Here is a 12,969-nt window from a genome sequence, read left to right on the forward strand (position 1 = left end):
TATAATTCCCTCCTCCCCATGTATTCTTCATGTCTAATGACCAAATCTTGCTTCTTATTCCTTTTGCTCTCTCTTCTACTGAGCCATCCTGTCTATTAATGATTTCCTTTATCACTTTATTCCATTTTCTCCACAAATATGTATATATATTCTGTATTCCTCACAGTTAAAGCTAACATTTTTTAGTCTATAGTTGAGAGGAACCAATCTCAGCCCTTCAACTGTCCAACAAGCCTCTGCTCTAGTCACCCCATGCCTTCCTCAAAGTTCCTGAAACTTAGGAGACATGATCCCTGCTTTCCTCTGTCCCTCTCCAAACGTTTACCACTGCCTGTAAGTCTATTTTACCTGGAATACTCTTAATGCTTTTCTCTCTAATCATTCCCCAATTTAGTTATCCCATGAAACTATTCTAAATTCCCATTTCTTCCATAAAGCTTTCCTCAATTCTCCACATTCATACTGATAGAATGCCCTCACTAGTAACTTCCTTTAAAAAAAATTTTTTTTTTAATTGAAGCATAGTTGATTTACAATGTTGTGTTAGTTTCTGGTGTACAGCAAAATGATTCAATTATACATATATATTTATATTCTTTTTCATATTCTCTTCCATTATGGTTTATCACAGGACATTGAATATAGTTCCCTGTGCTATACAGTAGGACCTTGTTGTTTATCCATCCTATATATAATAGTTTACATCTGCTAACCCCAAACTCCCACCCCTGACCTTGGCAACCACATGTCTGTTCTCTATGCCTGTGATTCTGTTTCTGTTTCGTACATAAATTCATTTGTCTCATATTTTAGATTCTACATATACTCACTAGCAACTTTCAAGTCAGTCAGTTGGCATCTCCATACATTCTAGAATGTTATCAGTCAAGAATCTTAACTCATAATAAGAGTTGATACTTACATAGTACTTATTCTGTATCAAGCACTAATCTAAATACATATAATAAATTCAATTATTCATATCAACTTTATGAAGTAGAAATTATTATAATTCCTATTTTTGAATGAGGAAATTGGGGCACAGAGAGGCTATATAGTCTGCCCACTTAGTAAGTGGCAAAGTTGGGAATCAAACCCAGACACAATGGTTCCATAGTCCATATGCTCTAAACCACTAATCCTTACTATAGGTTCCTTCTAGTTCAAAAATTCCTACACATTATCTAGATCTGCCTCATAATTTGACCAAAGAGAAACCAAGGAGGAGAGATATTCAGTTACAAAAAGTTACACAAAGCAGCGTTTTTCAAAATTTAATGTGAATCACCTGGGGGTCTTTAAAATGTAGATTCTAATTCCGTAGATACAGGATGAAGACTGAGATGCTACATTTTCAACAAGTCCCCACGTGTTACTGATTTGACTGGTCTGTGTAGCTCACAATGAGTGACAAGAACAAAGAGAAATGCAAGCTGAGACTGGAACTCAGTTTTGACTTATTCTATCCACTGTTATCCCAAACATTATGCTAATAGGTAAGGAGGGAGAAAAATGTACCTGAGAGAATTTACTGGGAAAAAATTTACTTCAATTTGAATCACCTTCTTGCAATCATGAATGGCAAATAAATTTTATGATGCTTTTTTTCACATATATTTTAATTTTGTAGTAGTATAAAAAGCATTGAGCGGGCTTCCCTGGTGGCGCAGTGGTTGAGAGTCCGCCTGCCGATGCAGGGGACATGCGTTCGTGCCCTGGTCCGGGAGGATCCCACATGCCGTGGAGCGGCTGGGCCCGTGAGCCATGGCCGCTAAGCCTGCGTGTCTGGAGCCTGTGCTCCGCAACAGGAGAGGCCACAACAGTGAGAGGCCCGCGTACCGCAAAATAAAAAAATAAAAATAAAAAAAAGCATTGAGCTTGTCCAAGATTTATCATCCATAAATTCATTATTCACTTCTCTACACCCCATTGATTTATTGCTCTAGGTAGTGACTTGGGGATATGGTATTGAAGGAGGAAAGAGTATGTGGTAGGAAAACAGGCTTTCCAAGACCCAAATAAACTGGAGTCAGGATACCACTCATGAATATTTGGGCATTCATTCTGTTTTTTCCTCTGAATGAGCTTGCCACTGAGTTAGACTAGAAAACCAGAGTACCAGATGTCAATTTTTTTTTCCAATAGGGGCATATATTTCCTAAGGGCTTCCTAAATAGTAATATATGCCCCTGGTATGAAAAGTACAAGACAAAATTAAGCTTCCCAGATCTGGAAGGACTTACCTTGTGCAGCTAGTGTTAACAGTGGTAAATCCCTCTTTTGGGAAGCTGCACTAAGAAATGCCGGGAAATGTGGCCATTAAGACTTGCATTAAGTCTGTGTGACCTTGGCCAAATACACAAATACATCAGAAACTTGAGGACGGTGAGTGTCTATGTTCTCTTTCTAGCCATCTATCATCTATTTAAACCCATAAAGTGAAAAAAAAAAGGGAGCATGCCAATTCTTTTGATGTCATTTATATATATTATGTCCATCATTTAAGTAAAAACTACCTACTTTCCCCCTCTTTTTCCTACCACTCTTACCCTCCCCAAATCTGTGATTCTGTGTGTCAAAATATGTTTGCTTTGTCTTCCCTTACCTAAAGTCCTAATTCTGTAACTTATTCTAATGTATCCTTAAACAATTCTGTATCCAGGAGTTTTTCCTGAAGATCTAAGGTAATAACATTAACCACCAACTGAAGATTTTGTTGTTGTTGTTAGAGAAGGACATAAAATAGAACATACTCCTTACATTTATTTTAGATATAGTTAGAATGCCAGATAAAATAGCTCTTTGAGAGCTGAAAAATAAACCTTATAGATTTCTCTCATACATGAGAACTAAGGCATTATTCAAGGATAAGCTTTTCTTAAAGGACACTATTAAGATGCTTTCAGATCACTGTAGTAGTTTATACATATTTATACAACATGATTTTTTGTTAATAAAATTTTAACTATAGAATGATACTTTCCAGTATACAATGTACCCTCATTTTTCATACATTACTTCTGGAGCACTTAATAAACCTGAATTATCGAAGACATTATTGTTTTAAAAAAGATTTTAAGGGTCATCAAAAGTATCTCATATCATATATTTTACATAGCTTTCAGTAATCCATTGAAAATCAATGGCTTTGAGACCTGCCATGTTGTTTTATTAATTTGCTTCCTGCTTCCAAAATATAATTAAGTGTATTGCGGAAGGGAGATTTATTTTGTTTCCCTAACAGTATTACACTAATTAATTTATAGAAAAGCATTTTGCCCCATGAACTTATTTTTTTAATTGAGGTACAGTTGATTTACAATACTATATTAGTTTCATGTGTACAACATAACTGATTCAAAATTTTTATAGATTATACTCCATTTATATTTATTATAAAATATTGGCTATATTTCCTGGGCTGTACAATATATCCTTGTAGCTTATTTAGTTCGTGCTTCTTAATCCCCTACCCTTATCTTGCTCCTTCCCTCTTCCCTCTCCCCACTGGGAACCACTAGTTTGTTCTTTATATCTGTGAGTCTGTTTCTTTTTGTTATATTCTCTAGTTTATTTTTCAGGTTCCATATTAAGTGATAACATACAGTATTGGTCTTTCTCTGTCTGACTTATTTCACTAAGCATAATACCCTCTGGGTCCATCCATGTTGTTGCAAGTCCCATGAACTTTTATTTTAGTAGAAATTGCCTTTAGAGTGCCATGTCAGTCACCATGATCTATATGTGACAGATTTCGCAACATACATCCTCAAAGAGTGGTAGAAAAAGAGAAAGCTCCCACACATAACTCATTATTCCGGCATTGATTTCTGCATTGATTAGAGTGGCTAATTTCTTGGCTCACCCCATTTAACTCAGGTCCTCATTTGTCCTTTGTAGAAAGCTGTTTTAAAGAGCACAAGAGAATCTAAAACCATTTCATTAGGGTGACATCAGAGACAAAAAAATCCTAAGAATTATGTAGAGGACATCATTTCACTGACTGAGATGGGCTTCATGCAGTCAACCCACTTCAGTAAGTCTTATAATCATGAGCTATCTGCTTGTGGCAATGCTATACAGTCATATACTCCAAACTCAGGAGCATATAAATTTGAAAGAATTAGGACATTTTCTGAAAAAGTATTTGAATTAAATGTGGAAGAGTTGAGGTGAAGAAAGAATTTAAAAGCTAATGATATTATCTCTTGATAACCCTTATGAAAGCACAAGACTGATTTTATCACATATGGAATAAGCAGACTTCACACTCAAATACCAAGCTTTGCCAGAAAAAGAAACAAAGAAAAAAATCACAGGTAAAGTTTTGCAAGTAAAATAAAGCTATATAAAAGGAAAGTTAAGGGATTTCCCTGATGGTCCAGTGGTTAAGACTCCACGCTTCCACTGCAGGGGGCATGGGTTCGATCACTGGTCAGGGAACTAAGATCCTATATGCTGCGGGTGTGGTCCAAAAAAACCCAGTTAATATAATCTAACAGAATTAGAGTGCTAGGGAACAAGGATGATCTGACAATGAAAATCAAGAAACAATGATTGAACTATTAATAATTTTAAGTATATGATTAAAAAGATTGATGAGAAATGAGGAATTGAGATAAGATTCAAGCAGACTTTTAAAATAAGATTAGAATATACAGTAATTAAAAGATTCAAATTGTCATACACAGATATTTCCTGGATATTCTATACTTTGTGTAAGAAAAGTGATCACAGCAAGAATAAAGACTCAGCATGATTGTATCAATAAATTTTTCCATATTAATGCAAACTAATATGAAATAGTAATTGATACAACTAGTAATAAGCATTTCTAAGAAATAAAAGCTACATCAAACTGTAAAAAACTGGGGGAATTCCCTGGTGGTCCAATGGTTAGGGCTCTGCACTTCCACTGAGGTGGGTCTGGGTTCCATCACTGCTTGGGCAACTAAGATCACACAAACCAAACCAAACCAAACCAAACCAAACAAGAACCCACAACTGTAAAAAGCTGAACATTATAATGAGAATGATATTTAGAATCATGTTACATGCAAAATTTAATTAATTTGGATTACAGAATAGTGTGATTTGAATTGCTTCAAACACAAAAATAAAAGCAACTAAAAGTCTGCCCTAAAATAGAACTGATTAAACAAGCAAATAAGGGAAATTAGTCCAACTAGTGTGAGAAGATAAGATACACTGGTCCCATCAAGGTCTTACTGCACCTTTTTTTTTTGATTTTTTTAAATTAAAAAAATTTTTTTCTTTTTTTTAAATTTATTTTTTATATTGGAGTATATTTGATTTATAATGTTGTGTTATTGCATCTTTAAAGAGAAACTAAGAGATGTGATCAGAAGTGTCAGACAAGGTAGAAAATGTTACATCAGATGAACAGCTTCAGGAATCCGATTAAGTTACCCTTTCTTCGTTTCTAGCCCACTTAACATGATTTGAAGGTCGGTCTACACAAGGAGGGCACCAGCACACTTGTCTGTGCGTTCATTCCCACTTTGAATTCAAATGCAGCATTCATCAATGGCCCAGCCACTTTTTTTCAATAACAAACTCACCACTAGGTTGCAGTCTTAGCTCAACAGCTCCTTTAAGAACAAACTACTATGTATAAAATAAATACGTTACAAGGATATATTGTAAAACACAGGTAACATAGTCAATATTTTATAATAAATATAAATGGAATATAACCTTTAAAAGTTGTGAATCACTATGTTGTACACCTGAAACATATAATACTGTATGTCAATTATACCTAAAAAAAAAAAAATTCCATCACAAGCAGTTAACCATTTAGTGGTTAAACACATAGTACTTCTCTCTTGTGACAAGAGCTGATGCAAGCCACATTCAGTTTATCAATCAGTTCACTGGCCAATCTAGATTCCGTGCAGATATATTGTTTTTCAAGAGCATCAAAACTCACAAATTGCCTATCAAAATGTTCTCACTCATCAGCAGGCAGCCTCCTTAAGAGCTTTCTTCCATTAAAAGTGCATAATCATGCAGCCAAAAAAAATCATTCTTTGGGTATTTTAAGCCTCTAGTTTCAACATAGGACAAATGGTTAAATAACAATATATAATTATCTTTCTCTTTGTTTCCATTGCTTGTATTGGGTCCTGAGACCTCCATGTAAGAGTCAGCCTTGCTGTGCTGACTCCTTTGAAAAGTCCACCTGTCTGTAACCATTGTCAGCACTTCCACTAGAAGTTTCTCAAACAAACTTCAGGAAATAATCATTCTTTAAACTATAAATTCAAGAATAAATAAATATTACAGAAAATTTATCATATATCCTCTTTAAATAACTATTATAGGCCATAGTCCAGGTAAAAGAGCGATGAGTCCAGGAGCAGGCAGTGAGATATGTGTGAATGAGTAAAGCATTGAGTACTTTATTATTGTTTAAATCCTCAATTACTACAAATAAACCCACTTGATCAGTATGAATCTGGAATTTAAACGCTAAATGATACAAATAGATATATGTCAAAGTGTGTTAAGAACCAGTTAAGTGTGTTAAGAACCAGTTATTGGTTTGTTTGGAGAAAAGATTGAGATATTGATAAACTTTAGGTAATGCCCTTGGTTCAGTAAGTTAGGGGTAACCACCAGAAGAATAAAAGTAGAATGAGTAACTTGCAAAACAGCAGAAGCACATTTGATTATACAATAAATGGTAGGAAAGGAGAAAAAGAAACAAAACTCAGGAAGAAAGCATGGTGTCTTTTACTAGCTTCCCTCAAAGAAGAGAGCCTGAATCAAGGTCTTGTATGCAGGCAGTTTACTTTGGAAAAGAATCCCAAGGAACAGGAATAAGGGACTGACAAGAGTGAAACTGAGAAGGAGGGCAAGTCTACTTAAGAGTGCATTACTGAGTTGATCAGCATGGGGCTCAATCCACTAGGGTCTTCTGAGGAGCCATGTAGAATGCACTTCAGAATTATATACCCAAGGGGTAGAAGAGAGGAACATTTATTCTTCAGCTCATCTGCTTCATTGATCAAGGGATACTCAGTTTTTAACTCATCTGAAATTCTTGGTTTACCCATGTCACAGTGGTGGGAGGTTCTTGCAGGTGTCCCAGGCAGTGGTGGTAGAGAAGGCCAAGAGTAGAAAGCAGGAGATCCATAGTACAGCTGAGATAGCATGCTGTCAGGTTATACCTTTATGCAGGTGGTGGCTTCAACCATGATTGAAGTAAAAAGATGAGGCAAAAGATGGCAGCAATAATTGTAATGATAGTCATTGCAAACGGGTTCAACTCATTAGGTTAAAGAAATGCAGTACTATGTTATTTAAACTTCAAAGGATACATATCAAAATATTAATATACTCTGCCTCCAAAGACTTGACACTATCTATATTTTCTGACTCGAATGCAGCAAAATTAGAATGGAAATATATTTACAATATTCACAAGGTTGTCCTCCTCCTCCTTTTTTGGTTATAGCAAAGTATATTACTGGATGAGTCCTTCTGTTGAAAAAAACTAAATATACTGGATACATAATTTTTGAAAATCTTCTTAAAATTAATGAAGAGCTGACAAGATTGTAAGAAATTAGCAGGCAAAGCCTGAAGGGGACAGAGGAACATAAGGAGGTAAACCAATACAGAGTCCTCTTTTGGCCTGAAGGTGTTTGCCAATCCCAGTAAATTTGAACTTTCATGTTGACAACTTCATTTGAATGAGAAGACCAGAAAAGAAAGAAGCTCAGTGTCAGACAAGGTGAGGAATCTAATAATAGACACTTCGCACAATGAGCTGGGATCTCAAAGACTTACTCTGAGACTAAGGGTTAACTAGAAACAAACCAGCACATATATGGTATTACAGTATACATTTCCATCATTGAGGTAGACCAAGGGACTTGATTCAATGTGGCCCTGTTATGGTGATATAATTAATGTTCCTAGGTATCTGGCAGAAGCCAATTCAAAACCTCTCTGGAAAAAATAACTATTCTAGATCTCAGAATTTTCTGTAATATTTTTTAAGTACAATGGCTACAAGGCAGCCAAAGATAACCAAGTTAATAAACAAAATACAACAAACAAGAACTGGGAAAAACAACAGACAAAAGAAACAGATTTGTAAACATTCAGATACCAGAATTATCAGCCAAAGGCTATAAAACAACTATGCTTAAATAAATAAAAGACAAATTTTGGGGAGAAAGTCTGCAGGGAAGAAAAACCTATAAAACCAGATAGATCATATTCAAAAGGAAGAAAACAAAACCTCTAGCACTGAAAAATACAATGTCCCAAATTAAGAACTCAGTGGATAGGTTAAATAGTAGATTACAAACAGCTGAAGAGAGAACTGGTATAAGATAAGGAAGAATAAAATACACAGAATGCAGCCCTGGGAGATAAAAAGATAGGATATATAAAAGAAAGGGTAACATATTTAAAGGATAGAATAGAAGGTCTAACATAATCAATTGGAGTCTCAGACGGAAAGAAGAGAGAGACCAATATTTTAAAATATAACTGAGAATTTTACAGAATTTATGAAAGACATCATTCTATATATTCAAGAAACCCAAATAACCAACAGGCAAACTTATAGCTGACTGTACAGCAACAATGGAAGCCAAAAGGAAGTAAAATGGTATCTCTGCTACACTGAAAAATAATAGTCAAACTAGATTCAGCAACAATATTTTTCAAGAATAAAGACAAAATAAAGTCATTTTGTGACAAAAATGAAAGCATGTATCATCAATATACTCATAGTAAAGAAAATTCTAAAGCATCTATAGAAGGATGAAGAATGAAGAAAATGATAAATATGTAGGTAAACCTATATAAACAATGAGTGATATACAACAACAGTAATAATGTCTTGCAAGGTTTAAAAATTATGTATTTTTCCTGTAATGGTGAACCTGGTAATTCCAATCAATGAGAACAAATAGAAAAGCCGGTATCAGGGAGCCTGTGAAGAATTACAGGGCCAAGGTCCAGGAAAAGAAGGAAACACAAATAGGAAGCCTGCTATCTGGAATATCTATTAATTTCTGAAGGATCAGCTAATAGGCTAAAAGCTGAAATGAACTTTTCATAGACTCATAGGGTTAGCAGCATAAAGACAAGTTCAAGCAATTAAGTGGTAATATGGGGCTAGTAACACCCCCAGCTTCAGGTGGCATCCCCAAATGCTACACTCTAGGAGTAAGTGAACTAAAATAGAAGAGCCAGTTTCAAATCACCTTAATAACTGATTGAATTAAAATAATCTGAGATCACTAGTACCTCTGGACACTTGCCTGCAAGGGTAAATCCTCTTTAGAAGAAAAATAGCATCATTCTGGCCCTCAAAATTTTCTACAATTTTTCATAGTCAATTCCAGCACTCAATCTAAAAAACAAAGCATACTAGAAAACATGCTAAAATAGTAAGAGAAATAATAGATAAATAGAAAGAGATATAGAGGAGACAGATATTATCAGCTATGGGTACTTAAGATAACATTTAATCTTTTCAAGGAACTACAAAAAAGATTTAGAATTTTGACAGGGAACTAAAAACTATACAAAAGAGCTGAATAGAAATTCTAGAACTGAGAAGTACAATAACAAAGCAATGGATTGTTTTCAAGGCAGTTTAAGCACAGCTTAAGAAAGAATTAATGAACTAGAATACAGACCACAAGAAAATATCCAAACTGAAGGATGGAGAGAAAAAAAGAATGAAAAGTAGAGAAAACAGTGTGAAAGACAGAAAGTACAGTGGAATAGTTTGTTATACATGTAATTGGAGTTCCAAAAAGAGAGGAGGGAGAAAATGGGACACAAACAACATTTGAAGAGATGATGGCTGATAATTTTTCAAAAACAAGAACAAGCCACAGATTCAAAAGAATGATGAAGTGAAAGCAGAATAAACATAAAGGAAACACAATAAGGCATATAATTGTAAAATTGCTAAAACAAGGGCAAAGAGAAAAAAAAATCTTAAGAACAGACTACCCACACACACACAGCAATACAATTCACAGCTGTCTTCACAACAGGAAAGAAAAAAAAAAAAAAAACCAGAAGAGGGACTTCCCTGGCAGTCCAGTGGTTAAGATTCCGAGCTTCCACTCCAGAGGGTGTGGTTCGATCCCTGGTCAGGGAACTAAGATCCCATGTGCCACACGCCAAAAAAAAAGCCAGATTATTTTCCCCCCGCTCTGGCTGGTCACAGAAGATGAAGTCAGAGATACAAAGCATAAGGAAGATTTGATTTGCTGTTTCTGAATTGAAGATGAAGAAGACTGCATGACAAGGAATGTGGGCAGCCTCTAGGAGATAAGAGTGGTTCTGGTTGATAGCAATCAAGGAAATAGGACTTCAAGCCTACCATAGCAAGAAGAGAGGGCAGACATCAGAAGCAAGAAGAACTACAATCCTGCAGCCTGTGGAACAAAAACCACATTCACAGAAAGATAGACAAGATGAAAAGGCAGAGGGCTATATACCAGATGAAGGAACAAGGTAAAACCCCAGAAAAACGAATGAAGTGGAGATAGGCAACCTTCCAGAAAAAAAATTCAGAATACTGATAGTGAAGATGATCCAGGACCTCGGAAAAAGAATGGAGGCAAAGAAATGTTTAAAAATGACCTAGAAGAATTAGAGAACAAACAAAGAGAGATGAACAATACAATAACTGAAATGAAAACTACACTAGAAGGAATCAATAGCAGAATAACTGAGGCAGAAGAATGAATAAGTGACCTGGAAACGGAACAGTGGAATTCACTGCTGTGGAACAGAATAAAGAAAAAAGAATGAAAAGAAACGAAGACAGCCTAAGAGACCTCTGGGACAACATTAAATGCAACAACATTCGCATTATAGGGATCCCAGAAGGAGATGAGAGAGAGAAAGGACCTGTGAAAATATCTGAAGAGATTATAGTTGAAAACTTCTCTCACATGGGAAAGGAAATAGCCACCCAAGTCCAGGAAGTGCAGAGAGTCCCATACAGGATAAACCCAAGGAAAAAATGCCGAGACACATAGTAATCAAATTGGCAAAAACTAAAGACAAAGAAAAATTATTGAAAGCAGCAAGGGAAAAACGACAAATATCATACAAGGGAACTCCCATAAGGTTAACAGCTGATTTCTCAGCAGAAACTCTACAAGCCAAAAGGGAGTGGCATGACATATTTAAAGTGATGAAATGGAAGAACCTACAACCAAGATTACTCTACCCGGTAAGGATCTCATTCAGATTCGATGGAGAAATCAATAGCTTTACAGACAAACAAAAGCTAAGAGGCATCAGCACCATCAAACCAGCTCTACAACAAATACTAAAGGAGCTTCTCTAAGTGGGAAACACAAGAGAAGAAAAGGACCTACAAAAACAAACCCAAAACAATTAAGAAAAGGGTCATAGGAACATACATATCGATAATTACCTGAATGGATTAAATGCTCCAACCAAAAGATACAAACTGGCTGAATGGGTACAAAAAGAAGACCCGTATATATGCTGTCTACAAGAGACCCACTTCAGACCTAGGGACACATCCACACTGAAAGTGAGGGGATGGAAAAAGATATTCCATGCAAATGGAAATCAAAAGAAAGCTGGAGTAGCAATACTCATATCAGATAAAATAGACTTTAAAATAAAGAATGTTACAAGACACGAGGAAGGACACTATATAATCATCAATGGATCAAGCCAAGAAGATATAACAATTATAAATATATATACACCCAACATAGGAGCACCTCAATACATAAGGCAACTGCTAACAGCTATAAAAGAGGAAATTGACAGTAACACAATAATAGTGGGAGACTTTAACACCTCACTTACAGCAATGGACAGATCATCCAAACATAAAATTACTGAGGAAACATAAGCTTTAAATGACACAATAGACCAGATAGATTTAACTGATATTTATAGGACATTCCATCCAAAAACAGCAGATTACACTTTCTTCTCAAGCGCGCACAGAACATTCTCCAGGATAGATCACATCCTGGGTCACAAATCAAGACTCAGTAAATTTAAGAAAAATGAAATTATATCAAGCATCTTTTCTGACCACAATGCTATGAGATTAGAAATCAATTACAGGGGAAAAAAATGTAAAGAAAACAAACATATGGAGGCTGAACAATACGTTACTAAATAACCAAGAGGTCACTGAAGAAATCAAAGAGGAAATCAAAAAATACCTAGAGACAAATGACAATGAAAACACGACGATCCAAAACCTATGGGATGCAGCAAAAGCAGTTCTAAGAGGGAAGTTTATAGCTATACAAGCCTACCTCAAGAAATGGGCTTCCCTGGTGGCACAGTGGTTGAGAGTCTGGCTGCCGATGCAGGGGATGTGGGTTCAGGCCCCGGTCCGGGAAGATCCCACATGTCGCGGAGCAGCTGGGCCCGTGAGCCATGGCCGCTGAGCCTGCGCGTCCAGAGCCTGTTGCTCCGCAATGGGAGAGGCCACAACAGTGAGAGACCTGCATACCGCAAAAAAAGAAACAAGAAAAATCTCAAATAAACAATCTAACCTTACACTTAAAGGAACTAGAGAAAGAAGAACAAACAAAACCCAGAGTTAGCAGAAGGAAAGAAATCATAAAGATCAGAGCAGAAATAAATGAAATAGAAACAAAGAAAACAATAGCAAAGTTCAATAAAACGAAAAGCTGGTTCTCTGAGAAGATAAACAAAATTGATAAACCATTAGCCAAACTCATCAAGAAAAAGGAGAGGACTCAAATCAATAAAATTAGAAATGAAAAAGGAGAAGTTACAACAGACACTGCAGAAATATAAAGCATCCTAAGAGACTACTACAAGCAACTCTATGCCAAAAAAAATGGACAAACTGCAAGAAATGGACAAATCCTTAGACAGGTATAAGCTTCCAAGACTGAACCAGCAAGAAATAGAAAATATACACAGACC

General features: G+C 35.8%; 1 long non-coding RNA gene across 1 annotated transcript; it reads left to right on the plus strand.

The window, feature by feature from the left end:
* The first annotated feature begins 3,899 nt into the window (after positions 1-3,899).
* LOC141279068 (uncharacterized) lies at positions 3,900-5,568 on the plus strand. The gene is made up of 3 exons (XR_012332820.1): positions 3,900-4,036; positions 4,228-4,319; positions 5,345-5,568. It is a non-coding gene; the product is annotated as an uncharacterized lncRNA (long non-coding RNA).
* The last annotated feature ends 7,401 nt before the right edge of the window (positions 5,569-12,969 follow it).

This window comes from Tursiops truncatus, chromosome 7 (assembly GCF_011762595.2).
Source record: "Tursiops truncatus isolate mTurTru1 chromosome 7, mTurTru1.mat.Y, whole genome shotgun sequence".
Lineage (NCBI taxonomy): Eukaryota > Metazoa > Chordata > Mammalia > Artiodactyla > Delphinidae > Tursiops > Tursiops truncatus.